Here is a 19656-nt window from a genome sequence, read left to right as displayed (position 1 = left end):
TTTGTTTTTCAGATGTGGTAGCAGAAGGGGAAAAACAGAAGACTAATTCCCAAGACCCTTCCTAGCCAGAGCTGTGTTTATAAAGATTTATTAGCTTTGAAGGAACAAAATGGGGATTAATGATGTTTTTGGCTCTGTGGGTCTCTTACATGTGCCGGAGGAACTTATTAATATGTCAGAGTCATAATCTTATTGCTTGTTTGGCTTTTAGTTTGTGGTTAAGACTTGTAAGATAATCTCTGTGGAGAGTTCCTAGTGTAGTAATTCCCAGTGGCTAAAACACCAAGGCAGACTAGCAAGTCATCTATTGGTAGAATATCTTTTTGGAGATTTTCCTGGAGGCCTGAGAAGTTAGGTGACTTGGACACAAGTCTTCCTGATTCCAAGGCTGCCTGTCTAGACACTTTACCACATTGTCTTAGTCCTAATTGACATAGTTATAATATCTAGTTTCTGTCAAGACTTAATACAAATGCTGCCTCTGGCTTGAAGTCTTTCTGGATCTCCCTCATGACGGGGGCCCCTACTCCTAGTTACCTGGATGGATGGATGCATAAATATATGCAGGTGTGAATGCAAGTATCTATTCATGAATGTATTTATCTGTTTATTTATTCCCTCAATCCTTGTTCATTCATTCATTTATTTTTAAATGCTACATGTATATATTATATATACAATACTTATTTATATCTCCCAACAAGCATAATTTCATTTTCGTCTTTCTATTCCCAGCCCCAGTACAGTGCCTGACATATAGTAAGTGTTTAATTAATATAGGTTGATTGATGGATAATATTATCTGGTTAATACAATATAGTATTTTTTCTCTTATTAAATTTCTCCTAACATAATATCTAGCATTTGTATAGCACATTGCTTTAAAGCATTAAAAAAGTTTTGCATACTCCCCAAACTAATCTATTTATTTAGTGCTATACCAATCAGACTCCCAAGAAACTATTTTAATGACCTAGAAAAAATAACAACAAAATTCATATGGAAGAATAAAAGGTCGAGAATTGCAAGGGAACTAATGAAAAAAAAGTCAGAGGAAGGTGGTCTAAGTGTACCTGATTTAAAGCTATATTATAAAGCAACAGTCACCAAAACCATTTGGTATTGGCTAAGAAATAGACTAGTTGATCAGTGGCATAGGTTAGGTTCACAGGACAAGATAGTGAATAAAAATAGCAATCTAATCTTTGACAAACCCAAAGATCCCAAATTTTGGGATAAGAATTCATTATTTAACAAAAACTGCTGGGAAAACTGGAAATTAGTATGGCAGAAACTAGGCATGGACCCACATTTAACACCACATACTAAGATTAGATCAAAATGGGTCCAAGATTTAGGCATAAAGAACGAAATCATAAATAAATTGGAGGAACATGGGATGGTTTACCTCTCAGACTTGTGGAGGAGGAAGGAGTTTGTGTCCAAGGGAGAACTAGAGACCATTATTGATCACAAAATAGAACATTTTGATTACACCAAATTAAAAAGTTTCTGCACAAACAAAACTAATGCAAACAAGATTAGAAGGGAAGTAACAAATTGGGAAAACATTTTTACAGTTAAAGGTTCTGATAAAGGCCTCATCTCCAAAATATACAGAGAATTGACTTTAATTTATAAGAAATCAAGCCATTCTCCAATTGATAAATGGTCAAAGGATATGAACAGACAATTTTCAGATGATGAAATTAAAACTATTTCCACTCATATGAAAGAGTGTTCCAAATCACTATTGATCAGAGAAATGCAAATTAAGACAACTCTGAGGTATCATTACACACCTGTCAGATTGGCTATAATGACAGGAACAAATAACGATGAATGTTGGAGGGGCTGTGGGAAAACTGGGACACTGATGCATTGTTGGTGGAGTTGTGAAAGAATCCAACCATTCTGGAGAGCAATATGGAATTATACCCAAAAAGTTATCAAAATGTGCATACCCTTTGACCCAGCCATACTACTACTGGGCTTATACCCCAAGGAACTACTAAAGAAGGGAAAGAGACCTGTATGTGCCAAAATGTTTGTGGCAGCCCTTTTCATAGTGGCTAGAAGCTGGAAGATGAATGGATGTCCATCAATTGGAGAATGGTTGGGTAAACTATGGTATATGAATGTTATGGAATATTACTGTTCTATAAGAAATGACCAACAGGAGAAATACAGAGAGGCTTGGAGAGACTTACATCAACTGATGCTGAGTGAAACGAGCAGAACCAGAAGATCATTATACACTTCAACAATGATACTGTATGAGGATGTCTGCTGATGGAAGTGGATTTCTTCAACATAGAGAAGAGCTAATCCAATTCCAATTGATTAATGATGGACAGAACCAGCTACATCCAGAAAAGGAACACTGGGAAACGAATGTAAACTGTTATTTTTACCTTCTGAATCCAATTCTTCCTGTGCAACAAAAAATTCGGTTCTACACACATATATTGTATCTAAATTATACTGTAATATATTTAACATATATAAGACTGCTTGCCATCAGGGGGAGGGGGTTGGGGGAGGAAGGGAAAAAATCTGAATAGAAGTAAGTGCAAGGGATAATGTTGTAAAAAATTACCCATGCATATGTACTGTCAAAAAATGTTATAATTATAAAATAAAATAAAAAATTAAAAAAAAAAAAAAGATAAAAGCAAAAAAAAAAAAAAAAAAGTTTTGCATAAGTTATCTCATTTGATCTTTGCAAAAACCCTATGAGATGGATACTATTATTATCTCCATTTTATAGATAATGAAACTGAGGCTGAAAGCAGGTAAGAGACTTGTTTAGACTCATATAGTAAGTATCTGAGGCAGGATTCAAACAAAGCCTTAATGGCTTTAAGTCCAATGTTCTATGAACCCAGAAAGGTTCTGGGGCATTCTAGCTGCCAAGCATGTTACTATATTTCTCTCTTCTTTACTTTCCTCATTATCTTTTGTGTTATGGACATTGATATATTGTCCTTCTTTCCCATTAGGGTGTAAAGTCCTTGAGAACAGTCTACTTTTATAATTCCAAAATCCAGAGTGGGCTTAATATATATTTGGCACATAATAGATATTCACTAAATTGAATAAATTGAATAACAATCTGAAAGGAAATCTAGAAAAGGGAGCTTCCATCCTTTGTAAAAATCCCTTCCATATTCACCTTAGTGAAGTCTTCAAAGCTTACTTCCACAGAGAAGAACCAAGAATGAAGACCAGGCTTTTCCCATCAGATTCATAAATCTTCTTCTTGAGTCTTCTTACTCATCCCCACTCATGGACAGAGAACTGGGCCAGAAATAATTATGGTAAATGGGCAACTTTGTGTTTGAGAATTGGCAAATGATGAAGAAAATGGTTCCTCAAAGGCTCCTAGTTCTTCTGCTAGCACTCCCTTCCAGGTCTGGTTCCTGCTTTTCCATGAATAAGTCACAACTCTTCTATTAATGGGGAGAGACCCTTAATGGCTACTGGCAGAGGTTTCTTCCCCACTGCTGACAGGCAAAGTCAATGTGTGAGTATTATGAGATGGAAATATATCCACAAATCATCCGAGGATGTGGCTTGGGATGAGATGGGAGGAAACCTCACAAAGCTGGGAGGAAAAGGAGATGCTTGTGTATGGGAGACCCACGAGAAGTTACTGCTATTTAAGACAAGGAAAAAGAAAATCCCTAAGTAAGAGGTACTCAGCAGAGCCTGAAATATGGGAAAAGTGGGTAAATGGTAGCTCTTGGGAAGAATTGTAGAAATCAGTAGGGCTCAAAGGGTCACAAGCAGGACAAATTAAGATTCATACCATAATAATAATTATAAGAATGGTAAAACCTTCAAGTTTATGTACCACCTCTGGGTTTTCAGAGCCATCATCTCATTTGGCTTTAATAAACCCTGATAGAATCATGGGTCTTGAATTTGGGGGCTGGGATGAGGACCTCACTCTTTTGACTTAACTCATATTCGTCCCACTATGCAATACCATAGGATCAGGGGGACTCTTGAATCCAATCATTTCATATTACAAACCAAAAAGCTGGAGTCTTAGAGGGGCTAAGTGATTTGCCTAGAGCCATATAGCCAATAAGGGTCTGAGACGGATCTTCCTTATTCCTAGCAATTATTCTATAAAGAGAAACCTGCATCTGAGCATCCCATTCCCCTCCCACTAGAGCTAGGATGGGCATTCTGGACATCCCAATTCAGGGCCCAATTTCCATGGCTCTGAAAAGAACAAAGCTGCTTTAGGCAAGGTTTGACTTGGCCCCCAAGACAGGGATGGAGAAGGAAGGGAAGAAAAACAAGCATTTATTAAGCACCTACTATATGCTGAGCTATCTGCAACATATTTTGCAAATATTGTACTATTAAGTCCTTAAACCTCTCTGGGAGGTAGGTGCCTTTATTCTTCATATTTTACAGATGAGAAGAATGAGGCAGGAAGAAATAGAGTGATTTACTCGGGGTAACATTTTTGAAAAAATATCTGAGTCTAGATCTGAATTCAGGTCTTCAAACTTCAGACCCAGCTTTCTATTCCATGCACTATCTAGTTGGATGGAGAATGCTGAAAAGGCAGGTGATGTTTAAAAGAAACCAGTCAATAGCAAATCACCTAGTAGCTTTAAATCAAATGGGCTCTTGAGAAAGGTGTGCTCAATGAATACATGCATGCATGTGTAGGCTAGGGAAATGATCAGAGACATTACGAGGCATCTTTGTACCTGGAGAAAGATGTGAAGAATAGTTCTGGGCAGGGGTGAGCAGAGATTCACCTGGGACGTGGTTGCCAAGGGGAAGAAGTGATTGATGAGACATCATTAGATTTTCTTCCCTGCTAAAGGGCTGGCTGCTGCTGGGAAAATGAGGAGATGGGTAGGGGCCAGTTATGTAGAGACAGGGAAGCAAGCCTGGAGATACTGTTGCTTATCTCTAAATTTAGAGGTCTGGGGAAAAGCCCTTAGACCCCACAATAATTATAGCTCCAGAAATCATCTTTCATGATTACTTTAGGGGGGGACAGTATTTCCTTGCCTCAGTTCTTGCTTTCTCATAAGTAAGGATAGGGGCAGAGGCAATTCATCCAGCAGACCTTCATGTGTGTCATTTGTATTCAACAAAGCTTCCACCTTCCTGCCTCCCACTCTCCCATCCATGGCCAATTTTTTTTTTGGTGGACCATAATCTAACACCGCCACTGGGAATTTAGTTAAATTACTCAACAAAATCGGTAAATAGATATGGAATATTTCCATTTGACTGGATTATGACATGAAAAAAATCATGCATTGCTATAACACCTAAAATTTGAAATCTGCTTTTAATCTTTAAATGTATTTAAGTTTTTAATTTATTAAATAATTGCTATATTCCAGACATTGTACTAGGTATCAGAGATACAAAGATAATAGCAAAATAGTCCCTGCCTACAAGGAACTTCTATTCTAAAGAAGAAAGATACACATGCTCAAAACACACAAAAAGTTCACTGCTCCTGGAATCAGGAGAACCTGAGTTCTAATTCATCCATCCTCAGACACTTACTACCCATAAGACTCTGGGCAAGTCACTCAATCCTGATTGCCTGCAAAACATATATAAAACAGAAAAAAGATCACTTTGGAAGGAAAGGAACAAGTATCTGGGAGGATGAGGAATGGCCCCCTGTAGAAGTTGGCTCTTGAAAGAAACCAGGAGGTAAAGGTGAAGAGGGAAAAGAGGTAGTAAGGAAGCATAGAGATGGAAGATGGATGCTGTGCATGAAGAATGCCCCAAAGTCACAAGCATGGCTTTAGGCAACCAGGTGGTGCAGTCAAGCTGAGCCTGAAGTCAAGAAGTGCAAATCTAGCCTCAAGTATGTACTCTGGGAAAGTCACTTAACCTATCTACCTCAGTTTCCCCAACTGAAAAATGGGGATAATCATATCTCCCATCTCCCTGAATTGTTGTGAGATCAAAAGAGCCATTTATAAAATGCTTAGGCACTATCTAAATGCTAATTATATTTATTATTATTATTGCATATGGTTGAATTGTAGAATGGTTAAAGGTAGATCAATCTATAAGAATACTAGAAAGTATAAAAGGTTGTGTAGAGTTTTAAATGTGAAGCAGAGAAGATTATACTTGATCCTGTACATGTGTTATATATGATCCTAGATTTAGTAGGGAACCATGGAGTTTATTGATTGGGGTTGAGGGAGGGTGACGTGTTCAGACGTACTTTGGAAAAATCCCTTTGGTGGCTAAATGGAGGAAATAAAAGAGAAAGGGGTGACTTGAAGCAAAGAGATCAGTTAGAAAGGTGTTGCAACGAGCCAGGTAAGTGATTATGGCTGGAACTAGGCTGGTGGTTATATGCACAGAAATAAGGAAAAGTACACCAGAGATCACCTTAGTATCTGATTGGATAGATGGGATACGTGAGAGAGGAGTCAAGAATGGCATCAAGATAGTAAACCTAAATGACTGGGAAAAGGTTCTTTCCCTCAACTGGAGAGTCTCTTGAAACCAGCCCTGTGATGGAAGTAAAATACATATGATAAAATACATGTGATAATCCCCATCTTACAGGAAAGGAATCAAAGCCCAGAGCCATAACTAGAAAGAAAAAGAACCAGGGCTCAAACTTGTCACGACTGGCTCCAGTTCAAGCTATCTTTCCACTACAGGATACTAGAAGAGAAAAAAGGCCCTCCTCTCAGGGTGCTTCCAGTCTAATTCACAACTAAAGAGAGAAAAAAACTAAGAAAATGATAATTACTTTTTGTGTTTCTTTTTAATTAGTAATTTTAAAATTTTTGAGCTTTTTTTCCTTTTTATAACGCTTTTAATTTCAAAAATATATGTATGGATTTCAAAATTGCAAAATCTTATGTTCCAAATGTTTTCTTCCCTTCCCCCATCCCCTCCCTCAGTAATCCAATATATGTTAAACATGTGATTTTCTATACTTATTTCCACAATGATCATGCTGCACAAGAAAAATCAGATCAAAAAGGAAAAAAAAATTGAAAGAAAAAAGCAAATAAACAGCAATAAAAAGTTCAAATTCTGTGTTGAGATTCACTTTCAGTCGCCATAATCCTCTCTGGGTACAGATGATTCTTTCCATCACAAGTCTATTGAAACTAGCCTGAATCACCTCATTGTTGAAAAGAGCCATGTCCACAGAATTGATCATCGTATAATCTTGTTGTACAATGTTCTCCTGGTTAACTATTAACACAAACAATATAACACCATTTCCAAAAAAAAAAAAAGTGCCATTGTCAGTGCCATCAGTGGTCAGAGAAGGCTTCCTGTAGGAAGCCGTGGTGTTTTTGGACAGTTTTCAGAAGAGAGTGGAGAAGGAGAGCCATGCTACACTTGAGAAAGAAGAGACAAAAGATTGTGGTTTTCAAAGAGAGTAACAAGGCTTGTTCTGGGAGGAGAGAAGGCCAGTCAGAAGGAGAATTTAGTAGATCTATATCTGGAAGGGTTTTCTGAGGCCATCTTGTCCATTTTATAGATGGAGAAATGGAAGACCAGAGACTATGAATGATCTGCCTAATGTTACCTAAATTCTGACTGCTTCCATTGTACCAGTAATTGGAAGAAACCTAAGGAATCATTTAATCTCACCCCTTTATTTTCCAGGTGAGGAAACCGAGCTCCCAAAGAGGCAATATTTGCCCAAGGTGACTCAGGTACAGAGGCAGCCAGTATTCCATGGCAGCCCCTCTGATTTTAAACCCAGCCCTCTCTCCATGGCGGAGAACTCTGAAAAACAGAGGAGGTTGGGAAGGTAGGTCAGGATGAAACGACGCTGTCTTGAATCCTGGGCAGAGGCATTTGGACCTGCAGCGGCTGGCAGTGGGGGGATAACTGCCAGATATCCACGGTGCCAGAAAGCAGGGAGACAGTAATGGTTCAGTGAGGGGGAGACCACGAGGCCTCTGGAGCGCAGTCAAGAGCCAGATTGGCCTTGGCACTCGGTTCCCCCAACCCCCAACAAGGGGACAAGATAAATAGAGAGATGGGGCTGGAATTCTGCCCAGCTAGTCTTCCCTAGGAGCCAGCAGGATTTATCTCCAGTGGATAAACAAGCTGCCTCAATCACAGCTTTCCTCCGGAGTCCGCTCTCTTCTCCTTGATCCTCTCTTCTCTTGCCTCTGCCCGCCTGGTACCCTTGCTGTCCCTCCCATCAAAATCTCTGGCTTTCCCCTGCCCTTCCCCATCCCTTTCCATCTCTTGCTGCCTTCTGCCAGGCTCCGGCTGCTAGGTCCCACTCTGCGTCTCCCTGCTTCGTGTCTCCTTACCTAGCTCCTGCTTCCTTCCCTCTCTTGCCCGCTTTAAGTCTCCTGTCTTCAGTTCCCTTAGTCTGCTGTCCATTGCAGTGTCTAGCCCTTGCCAGGATTTTGTTCATCACCTCCAATCTCCTTACTTGCCCCTCCCTTCACCTGTCCCCCAATCTCCTTACTTGCCCCTCCCTTCGCCTATCCCCCCAATCTCCTTGCCTTAAACTTTCCTTCTCCTTTCAGTCTCCTAACTTTCTTGCCTCTTTGCTAATCTCCTTTCCCCCCAAACCTTACTTACCTTCCTGCATCCTCCCTTCAATCTCTTTCCTCCTAGCCTCCTTGTTTGTCCCCTGCTCCTGCCAGTTCTTCACCTGTCTGCTCACCTCACTTTCATTCCTTATAATCCCCCACCCATAATCCCATTTCTTGCCAATTTCCAGCCCAATCTAGAAGGAATGTGGGAAATAGCCCAGAAAGGGAGTAAATCCTTGTTGAGTCGTAGCCACATATCTGGGCGGTGTTTTGCTGCCCACATGTAGGCCTGGAGAGTGCTGAAGGGCTCCATATTAGAGAAGTGAATGAAATCACTGCATTTGAGGAGTGGGGGAGTGGAGAGAGGTGTATGACTGAATCTTGACTTCTAGCCCCTTCCCTAGGGAAGGGGAGCAAAAAAGGGATTGGGGAGAAAAAGAATAAAGTGGTAAGATGCCTCAGGCAAGCCCATCCATGGCTAGACTTGGATTGCATTAGGATAAGAAATTGCCTTTAAAAACTCCATTTCCAGACTTTTAAAAGTCTTTTTGAAAGTTTTGTTTTCCCTTGTTACCTAGAAAAAGATCCTTTGGAAAATATTCGAACTTTGTCTCTACTGAACCAAAGGAAAAAGGGATTTTCTAGACTTTGGTCAGGATTGAGAAGCTGACCGTATCATTTTGTAGCCTGCCCATCTATGCATTTGCCTTTCCCTGCTTAGATCATAGGACTGACAGCCAAAAGGAGAATTAGAGCTTATTTGGTCCAAGTATAAAATGGTGCTAATAATAGTACCTCTCCCCCAGAGCTATCGTGAGAATCAAAGAAGAGAAGATAAAGTGCTGTAACTGGTCTCTAGCATGTAATAGGTGCTGGAGAAATGATGGCTACTATTGGCTACTAGAGACACATCTTCTGTCTATTTATATACTCCCCAGTGCCTCGCACACAGCAGGTGCCTAATAGAAGGAAAAGGGTATCAATGGACACAAAAACAACTTAATTGTGGAAGTCCTTCATTAGCAGTTTGCTGGCATATTTATAAAGCTGTATCCCCTCAAGGCAGGCACAGAAAAGCATGGGTGAAGAGTGATGAAAATACAGGATAGAGAGTCAAGGGCAGCCATAATCCTCTCCCGCTTGTTGAGTTGGCAAAATTAAACCTGAAAATTTAAAAAAAAAAAAAACATTGCTCACAAGGTGACACATCAGTAAGGATCTCCCTTCCAATAGCACTTTGGTGCTCCCTCATCAATACTCAATGGACTGTAAGTTCCTTGAGATTGCTGGTAACTTTTTAGCACAGCGCCTAGTGCATAGTCAGCACTTAATAAATGGGACTGATTTTAAGAATAATGATGTAATCTCTCCCTAGGATTGGCTTGGTAATGGTCCTTGGAAGAGCACTCTACATACTTGTAGAGTGATGTCACACCTGCTGACTGAGACATCTGTGAAAGAGAAGCAGAGGGTAGGTCCAGTGGTTAGAGCACCGGACCTGAGCTCAAATCTGATTTCAGACACTTATCACTGCCTGGCTGTGTGACCTTGGGCAAGTCACTTAACCCCAATTGCCTCAGCAAAAAGAGAAAAAGAAAGGGAGAGAGAGAGAGAAAGAGAGAGAGAGACAGAGACAGAGAGAGACAGAGACAGAGAGACAGAGACAGAGAGAGAGAGACAGAAACAGAGAGAGAGAGGGAGAGAGAGAGAGACAGAAACAGAGAGAGAGAGGGAGAGAGAGAGAAGAGAGAGAGAGAGAGAGAGAGAGAGAGAGAGAGAGAGAGAGAGAGAGAGAGAGAGAGAGAAGCAGAGAAAGAAAGATGTAGACAAAAGGAGCAAGGTGTGGCTTTGGAATGGTAAATAGGAGATGTCTTCCTTCTCTTCTGGAGTGACAGGAACATATGGAAAAGGCGAAGCCATAACTTGTTCTTTGGTCCCTTTAATCCCCAAAGACTGTTAAGAGTGAATTCGCTTGATACAACCATTCTTTCCCTGGTTGAGCTGAAATTTCATTTCCTTACTGCATCACAGGGTCTCCTCACTCTTGAGTACTCTATCTTTAAAAGAGATCTCTATACCTTCTCTGATTACTTCTTACTTGCTTACTCTGATAAATGTTCACTCTCAGTGATTGTCTTTGGTGTAATAATGTATGGTGAAGAGGGGAAGTTAAGTCAGCTGAGATTAGCTGTTAGCATTTAAGTGTGAGGCAGAATTATTTCCCTCAGAGTGACCAGGGAAGATGGATTTTTATCTGGAACTCAAAAAAAAAAAAAAAAAAAAAAAAGAATTGTATTCCTAGACTTCAATATAAAATGGTGTAAATAAATATAATGAATGTCCACCCAATGTACTTGTTGAAGATGGAATGATTCCCACATGTGTGATTATTCCCCTATTTTCCCCAAAAGGGTAACTCCAGTCTTCCCAGAGATATTGGGTCATTTTCACAGCTAGATATCTCTTAACTTCTTGCTGTTTGTTAAGTAGTATAAACCCTAAATTATTTAATTTTAATCTGGTCACTCCTTCGATACATAGCCTTCCCAAAATTATATAATGAATAAATGACAAAACTGGGATTGGAAGCCAGGCCATCTGATTCCAGACCCAGTGTTTAAGAGAAGGTTCTTTCCCAATAACTGGGATAAGATACTGGCCAGTGGTGTAAATCAGCATCTAATGAATTATCCTAGAGTCTTCTTCTACAATGTAGGCAGGTCCAAAACTCCTGAAAGGAAAGACAGGTGGCCTCTTGATATTGTCAAAGATTTATCAGGGAACACAATGGCTTGCTCCATCCTGTAGGTCAGGGACTGTGTATTCTTTGAAACTCCTTGAAGTAAGGGGCTATTTCTTTTTCACGTTTGAATTCTCAGAATCTAGCACAATGCCTTGAAAGAAGGTGCTTAATCAATATTTTTTTAAAAATAAACTGAGTCCAGAGTAGGACTGGCCATGTGAGGGGTCGAAGGCATTTGTCTTGGACTAGAATTTTTTTTCTACTGCCCTATAGAAGTATGCTTTTCCCTTTTCTGGAGAGAATGAGGGCAGTAGAGAGGACTGAGTCTTACTCAATTTTGCCATTTATCAGCTAGGGGATCTTGGAGAGTTCATTTGAGAGTGTGAGATGACAAATGGACAGCCCAAATATTCCCATAGCCCCCATGTAGTATCAAAAGTAAAAATAACAAACAGACTAGAGATTGGGTGGACACCTTAGGGGAAATTTGTGGAAGGAATCAGACAAAAGGAGACCCCTTTAGAGAAAACCTGAGCTCTCCATTCAGAAGACTTGGATTCAAGTGTCCATTCTATCACTTCTAATCTGTGGGATTTGGGGCAGATCACTTACTGTTCGCAGCCTTACTTAGTCATCTGTAACATGAGGCTATTGGATGATCTCAAAGTTCTCTTCTGGCTTTGAATATGGGATCATCCTGACTGCCCAGGATGAGGAGACTTGGAAAGGATGGCAAAAAGTATTGCACCAATCAGTACTGAAGTGACTCTAGCAAGTAGTTAAACCTCCTTGGGTCTCAATTTCCTCATTTTTAAAATGATGGTAATAATAGTTGTGCTGAATGATAAATGATAAGTATGTTTAGAAGAATTGCACGTGTTTAACCTAAAAGAATTACTGCCTAAGGGAGGAGGGAGGATAAAAATTTGGAATACAAGGTTTTGTAAAGGTAAATGTGGAAAACTCTCTTTGCATATATTTTGAAAAATGCAAAGCTATTGTTATAAAAAAAAGTTGTGCTGAAAGGCAGTTTGGCTTAAAAGTTGTAGAGAACCAGTCTCTAAATAGGGGAGATCTAGGTTCAAACCCTATTTCTACCATGTACTGACTGTGGGATTCTAGGCTAGTCACTTAACTTCGCTACACCCCAAGCATTTCTCTAAGACTATACTTTGCAGAGGAAGGCCTGTTTGCATGGCTGGAGACAATTACCTGATCAAGAATTCTCACAGACATGGTCAAAAATGAAAAAAAAAAAAGTTAGACTCTGCTTTGGAGGGCTATTGTGGGGTTCAAATGACATTGAAGGAGGGAAAGTGCCTTCCCATAAGTGAAAGACTCTATAAATATCAGCTCTTATAATCCCTACCTTCCTGACTAAATAACTCAGGTTTCTTGAATCAGACAAGTAAGGCCTTGATTAAAACTTCCCATCCTTTCTTCAAGATATGCCCTCCACCCTCTTGTTCTGCCCCTCCTGTCTTGCTGCCTCCCTTCTCTTCCTTCCCCTCTTTCTGTTCAAAAAAATTTGTGCTTTCTTTTCCCTTTCTCCTGCCCAATGAGAGAATTTTGTTGAGGGAGAATTGAAAAAGATGTTCCATTTTTTGTTGGTCTGCCCCCGGTAGTGAATATCACCTTTCACCAACCCTGGTCACAGATCTATCAATCCACAGGTTTTTTTTTTCCCCTATTCTACCAAACATTTCTCTTCTTTCTTCTCCTCCCTTCTCCCTTCTTTGGAATTTTGGTTATTTTATTACCATCACTCAACTAGTTATCTCCAATACATGTAGTCATAGTCGTGGCTTATTTTTCCCCATGAGTCATCAAGTCATACTACAAATCAACATTATGATCAATCAATCATGATAACATCTCTCTCTCTTTCTGTCTCTCTCTCTCTCTTCTTTCTCTCTCTTCTCTCTCTCTCTTCTTTCTCTCTCTTCTCTCTCTCTCTCTTCTTTCTCTCTCTTCTCTCTCTCCTTTCTCTCTCTTCTCTCTCTCTCTTCTTTCTCTTCTCTCTCTCCTTTGTCTCTCTTCTCTCTCTCTTCTCTCTCTTTCTCTCTCTCTCTCTGTTTCTCAGTGTCTCTCTTTCTCTTCATTCCTTCCTCCCTCCCTCCCCCTTTTCTTCTTCCTCTTCCTCCTTCCCTCCCTCCCTCTCCTTCTCTATCTCTCTGTCTCTATCTCTCCCTATCTATGTCTCTGTTTCTCTCTCTCCCTTTCTCCTCTCCTTCCTCTCTCCCTCTCCCCCATCTTTCTCTCTTTCCCTCTCTTCCTCCCTTCCATCCTCTTTGTCTCTCTCTATGTATATGTATACACACACACACACACATATATATATATATATATATATATATATATATATATACAAAGAGATACAGATATACACATGTGTCTATGCATACATATATACATATACAGATACACAAATAATATATGCACACATTTACATGTATATATAAATATACACATACACCCACACACTTAGATATATAAATACACACACATATGGCACTTGTAAGTTTGCAAAGAGCTTCATACAGAGCATCTCATTTTATCTTCACAACAAAGTAGGTACTGCCCTGTTGAGGGGATGTTGGGGTTGCTTTACAGAGATGTCCTCATACAAGCCTTGCAGTACCCTGTGAGGTAGTTACTATGAATGTAATTATCTCCATTTTATGGATGTAGAAATTGGGGCTCAGAGGTGATTAGGTGATTCATAATCATTTAGGGAGTAAGAACAAAGTGGGGACTGGAACCCAGGTTTTCCTGTCTCTGAGGCTGGCCTTATAGCCACCATACCACACTGGTAGGGTAGAAAGAATTCTGGGCTGGCATTTGGGGAGCTTTTTCAATGCCCAAGGCTCAACTCATTGTGTGACCTCTGGCAAGTTATTTTACTCTTTTTATGTCACAGGTCCAAAGATCTCCTCCCCATTTTAGCCTTATAGTTCTTGAACTGCTTTGGCCCTGATGTTCCTGCCCCAGTGGCCACCTTCTGGTGAGAAATGCCTCATCACTTAGCCAGGCTGGTGCCTGGAATGGAGACAGGATTCCCCGCCAAGCCTGCATTCAAGGCTTGCCAACCTGGTAGTACTTGCCAGAGTTTCCAATTTACTGGCTTAGTTTTTGAGAACCCCAGGTCCTCTGCATGCCTCAATGGAGCATCAGAGTAATATGTTAGTGGAGGCCATCTGTCAAATGGGGAGAATATTCCAGGCTCCAGCTCCCTGGGCTGTTGTAGGATCTAATGATATAATGGATGGGGAAAGTGTTCTGAAAGGAATAAAGGGCTGGGCAGATGTTCAGGGGTATGATGATTATTGAAAAGGGAACCGGTGCTAGTGTAGAGAAGTCAAACTGTTTCAATGACCTTGGCCAAGGATGGAAGGAGAGTACTGGGCCTGGACAGACAACTCACCTCTGTCTCAGTGACTACCCCCTCAAAGGAAGAATAAATGAATGACTGAGTGGCTAAAAGGAAAGCATTTATTCGGCACTTACTATGTACCAGGCACTATGCTGGGCACTGAAATATACACAAATATAAAAGAAACACATGATCCCTGCCCTTAAGGAGCTTATATTCTAATAGAAGGCAGGCAAAAGACCTTATATTCCTATAGGGAACTGGTGAACAGGGGAGCAGGTTTTGATCGGAAAGTCATTAAGTCGGAGAGTGGAACGCTATACAAGTTTGTTGACATATCCTTTTCAGAAGGAATGGTAATATTGACTTGATTGGGATGAGACAGTTTTGGGGCACAGCTGCAGACTTTCCTTCAAGTCCTTCAAATCCCAGCTAAAATCTCACCTTCTATAAGAAGCCATTTTAAATTCCTTTAATCTCCACATCTTCCCTCTGTTGATCACTTTCAATTTATCCTATATAAAGCTGGTTTATCAATGATTGCCTGCATGTTATCTCCTCATTAGATTGTAAACTCCTTGAGAGCAAACACAATCTTTGCCCTTCTTTGTATCTGTAGTGCTTAGTGTAGCGCTTAACATAGTAGGCGCTTAATAAATGTATATTGAGTGTCTGGAATGAATTCAACACATTGTGAGGAATTTATACTCTCTGACCAGTTCCTCAATACAAATGGAGAGCAGGGATCACCTGGAGAAGAGTATGGGATACAGACTTTGCCCCATTCCCTATGATCCCCACCAAAGTCCACCCCCCCACCCCTAACTCTAAGGTGGTGGTCCTCAAGCTTTTTAAATAGGGGGCCAGTTCACTGTCCCTCAGACTGTGGGAGGGCCGAACTATAGTAAATACAAAACCTCACACTGTCTCCCTCCCTCAGCCCATTTGCCATAACCGGGCTGGCTGCATAAATGTCCTCAGGGGGCTGCATCTGGCCTTCCCGCCACAGTTTGAGAACCCTTGATCTAAGGATTCCCAGTGCTGGGATCCTAATGTAAACTAGAGAATCATTTGAGCTGAGATAAAATCCCCAGAACTGGCCATGTTGATATAAGGTCAAGTAAAGAGATGAGTGTCTAAGGACTCAGAGTACGTCTATCTACTCTCTCTCCTGGCAAAGAGTCAATAATACAGTTTCTCTCTTAAATTCTTTCCCACTTGTAGGATCATGGATTAAGAACTGGAAAGGTCCCCTAGGATCATTTAGTTCCAAATCCTAATTTTACAGAGAAAGGAAATAAGGCCCAGTAAATTAGCAGCTTTTGCCAAGGTCACCCAGACCCTGGAGGAGATTTCCCTGACCCTGAGGCTCACCATGTTCCAGGAGATCTGATCATACCTAAATAAAACTTAGAGTGATTCTGAGCACTAGCCTGCCTCTGTTAAATAGCTGCTGTGCAACTCAGGACACGTCCTATCATTTCTCTGGGTCTCTTTGGTTTGAAGGGAAGGAAAGAGGATGCCCAAGAGCCCCAAGGCAGGCCTCAGATCAATAGGGATTGGTCCTATTTCAACAAAGGTGGGGGGGGAGAGGAAAGGTTCTCTCAGAAAATTCTCTGGACGCTGCAGTCCCTGGAAATGCAGAGACTATTGATTGACAGGGCTAGCTCTTGTTCTCTTTGAGAGCTGAAAGATCAATCTTCCTACTTATCTAAGCCTTTCCCACACTGGGCTCACTGACAGACACGCTCATTAAAGAGAGACAAAGGCAGAGAGAGAAGGACTGGTCCTGGAGCTGGAGAAATCTCACCATGGTGATAGGGGATGGGGAGGAATCATCCAGGGGGAAGCCAGACACCTGCATGGGGAGGAGACTCACCTGGTCTTATGGCTCTAAAACTCATCCTGTCTCTCATTACCCTGATAGCAATAGTCAATCGGTGAACATTTATTAAGGACATACTAAGTACAGACACCATGATGAATGCTGGGACACAAACAACAACCCCTTTCCTCCTGATGTTTACATTCTAACACAGTACAGAAATGTATCAGCGACAGGTGGTAGTTATTATAATAATGATGTTAACTATCGACATTATGGGAGGGGTATCATTAAAATTCATTTTACAGATTTGGAAACTGAGCCTCAGGGAATTCATCTATGATCATGCAGTCGGCAAATCTCTGCTGACTCTTTAGTGCAACATTGTTTCTTGGGAGAGTTAGAAATGTGGCGGCTGCAGAGAGGGCTCCAGTCTTGTGCGGAGACCCTGGCCAGCTTTGATCAGGGGCAAAGGACTTAATCTCTTGAGGTTCTTGGCGATGCTACAGCGAGCATCGCAGGTATTGGTGACAGCACAAACCCAGGACAATTGTATGTGCACAGACATATGTACTTATATAGGGAGAGTGTTCCAAAAGTGTGTGTGTGTATCACTTATATACATCTACACACAATCTAGGCATTATATACAGACACATGCACAGCCCAGAGGATCCACAGATATACATGTATGGATACAGTTGCAAAAGTGTGTATATATTCAAAAGTATACACATGTGTGTGCTATATATAAATATACACATTATAGCATAGTGTTCCATATACATACGTATATAGTGATATAAAGCAGTTAAAACTGAAAACTACACAAGACTTGAATACAATATCTCTAGTTTGTATACACACACTATGCATATATATTATATAACATATATTATATATAATAATTATATATACATATATGTGTATATATGTACGTATGTATACATACATATATATACATATGTATGTATATACATATATATACATATGTATATATTGGATTTTGGTATTTTTGCCTCTTCCCTCACTCTACAATCAGAGTTTTTAATCTGGTGTTTGTGAATTAAAAAAAAATTTGGATAATTGTTTTTCAGTTGGCTTCTTTGGTAATCCCATGTATTTTTACTTTATACATTGGGAAACTATTTAAATGTAAATAAAAAATATTTTTTTCTGAGAATTCTCCTAAATACTTCACCAGACTGATAGAGATTTGTGACATGAAATAAGCTAAGACCCTGCCCTAGGGACTCCTGGAGGAAGGGATTGTGTCTCTTCCCATACTTTGGGCAATGCAGAGGGATTTTCTCTTTCTCATAATCTTCCCCCCACTCCAGTCACAGTTTGTCTCTTCGAAATCAGACCAGAGATTTTCTGAGGGCAAGAATCTGTCCCTCCTTCACCAGACTAAGTGCCTCAAGGCCAGAGACTCCAGAATGTGGGTGTTATAGCTCTCTTCCCCCTGGCATCAGCACTGGATGGACACACCAGAGTTTCTCAATTCGTGCGTTATTAGTTTAAATCTTCTACAGCAGCAGGGTCCACACCTGGGGTCTCAGAATAGCTCAGAACACTTCCTCCACTTAAATTAAGCCTGACCAAGGAAATGAGTGAAAGTTATAACCTTAAGAGCTATGAAAAAACTTTCCTGACTATCTGATGTTCCCAAGAGATAGAAACTGGCACCAAGCATATCCCTCTAGATGTCTCACAAGGTTAATGATGAAAGCTCTTATTTTTAAAAATTAATTTTAAATTCCCTGCACCAAATAAAGTTCTTTGCCTCACTGTGCTATGGAGGTGACCTCGGGGTCTTAGAAATTGAAGCCAGAGAATACAGGCTCCATCATATTTTAGTTGTAAAAGGCTTCCAGTATGGTCTAGGGTTAAAGTTAGAATGGGGCATCTAGGTAGGGCATGAGGAATGGAGTCAGGAAGACCTCAGTTCAAACCTTAGACACTTGCTGTGTTCCTCTGGGCAAGTCATTTACTCCTGTTTGACTCAGTTTCCTCATCAGTAAAGTGAACTAGAGAAATGACAAACCACTCTAGTGTCTGCCAAGAAAACCCTAAAGGGATCATGAAAAATTGGACATGGCTGAAATGACTGAACAGCAAAGGTTAGAAATGAGAAATGAACATATGATTAGAGTCAGGATGAGAAACAAGGACAAGACTGTTTGAAGAGGCTATTGCCAGAGATTTCTGGCCATGGCAATCCTCAAAGACTGTGGCATGAAGGGGACAATGCTCTGCATCATTGATGAAGTCATGAATGTCTGAAGAATTAAAAAGCAATTTCTGACTTGGATGCAGCTGAGCTCTGCTGGACTTCCTCTCAGTTAGAGGTAGGAGGGGGTGCTGGGCTAGGAGGAATTCTTCCAGCTTATTATTTATGCCCGCAAACATTTAGAATGTCTCGATTTGATTTTCTCTGTCAATAGTAGCATCACCTGTTCCAGAAGAATCAGTAGTTTGCCTATTTCCTCTAGAATAAAATATATGGTATTTAAAGGACTTCAAAGTAGGTTGGAGTCAGCAGATTTTTTTCAGACTGATTTACTCATTATAGCTCTTTCACATAATTTGCATTTTAGCCACACTAGAGTATTTCCAAATCCCAGGGAAGTGCATCCTACTTGCCTAGAATCCTCTTGATCCTTAGTCATATCCTGGAATCTCTACCTTGATAAAAGCTCAGTTAAGGTTCTACTCCACAAGACCTTTGCTGATCAAATGAGGTAATATTTGCAAAGGACTTAATAAAATGTTCGGGACATAAATAGGTTCTTAATAAATGCTTATTGCTTCCCTCCCTTCCTGATTTTCTCCAGTTATTACCTATCACTCCATAACTTTTTCTCTTTTTTATATTGTGAATTTAATTATATGTGAGAATGATGAGCTGTCTGAGTGCAGGTCCTGTTTTCTCTTTTGTCTGTAGATTTAGCAGCAAGCATATTGCCTGGAACATGGTGGATGCTTTAATAAAACTTTGGTGAATTGAAATCTTATTGCAACACATTGAGAAATATATTCCTGGAGCGAAGCCAAGTGATTTTCTAGACAAAGACTGGCAGGAATCTTTGCTTTTATCTGACTTTACATTTGACATATAGATTCCATGCCTGAGGGACAAACTTGTGGCCAAGAAAGCCCAGATGAAAATCTT

The sequence above is a fragment of the Sminthopsis crassicaudata genome, chromosome 2, assembly GCF_048593235.1.
Source record: "Sminthopsis crassicaudata isolate SCR6 chromosome 2, ASM4859323v1, whole genome shotgun sequence".
Classification (NCBI taxonomy): Eukaryota; Metazoa; Chordata; class Mammalia; order Dasyuromorphia; family Dasyuridae; genus Sminthopsis; species Sminthopsis crassicaudata.
The sequence above is the reverse complement of the archived record's forward strand: the minus strand, read 5'-3'. Positions refer to the sequence as shown.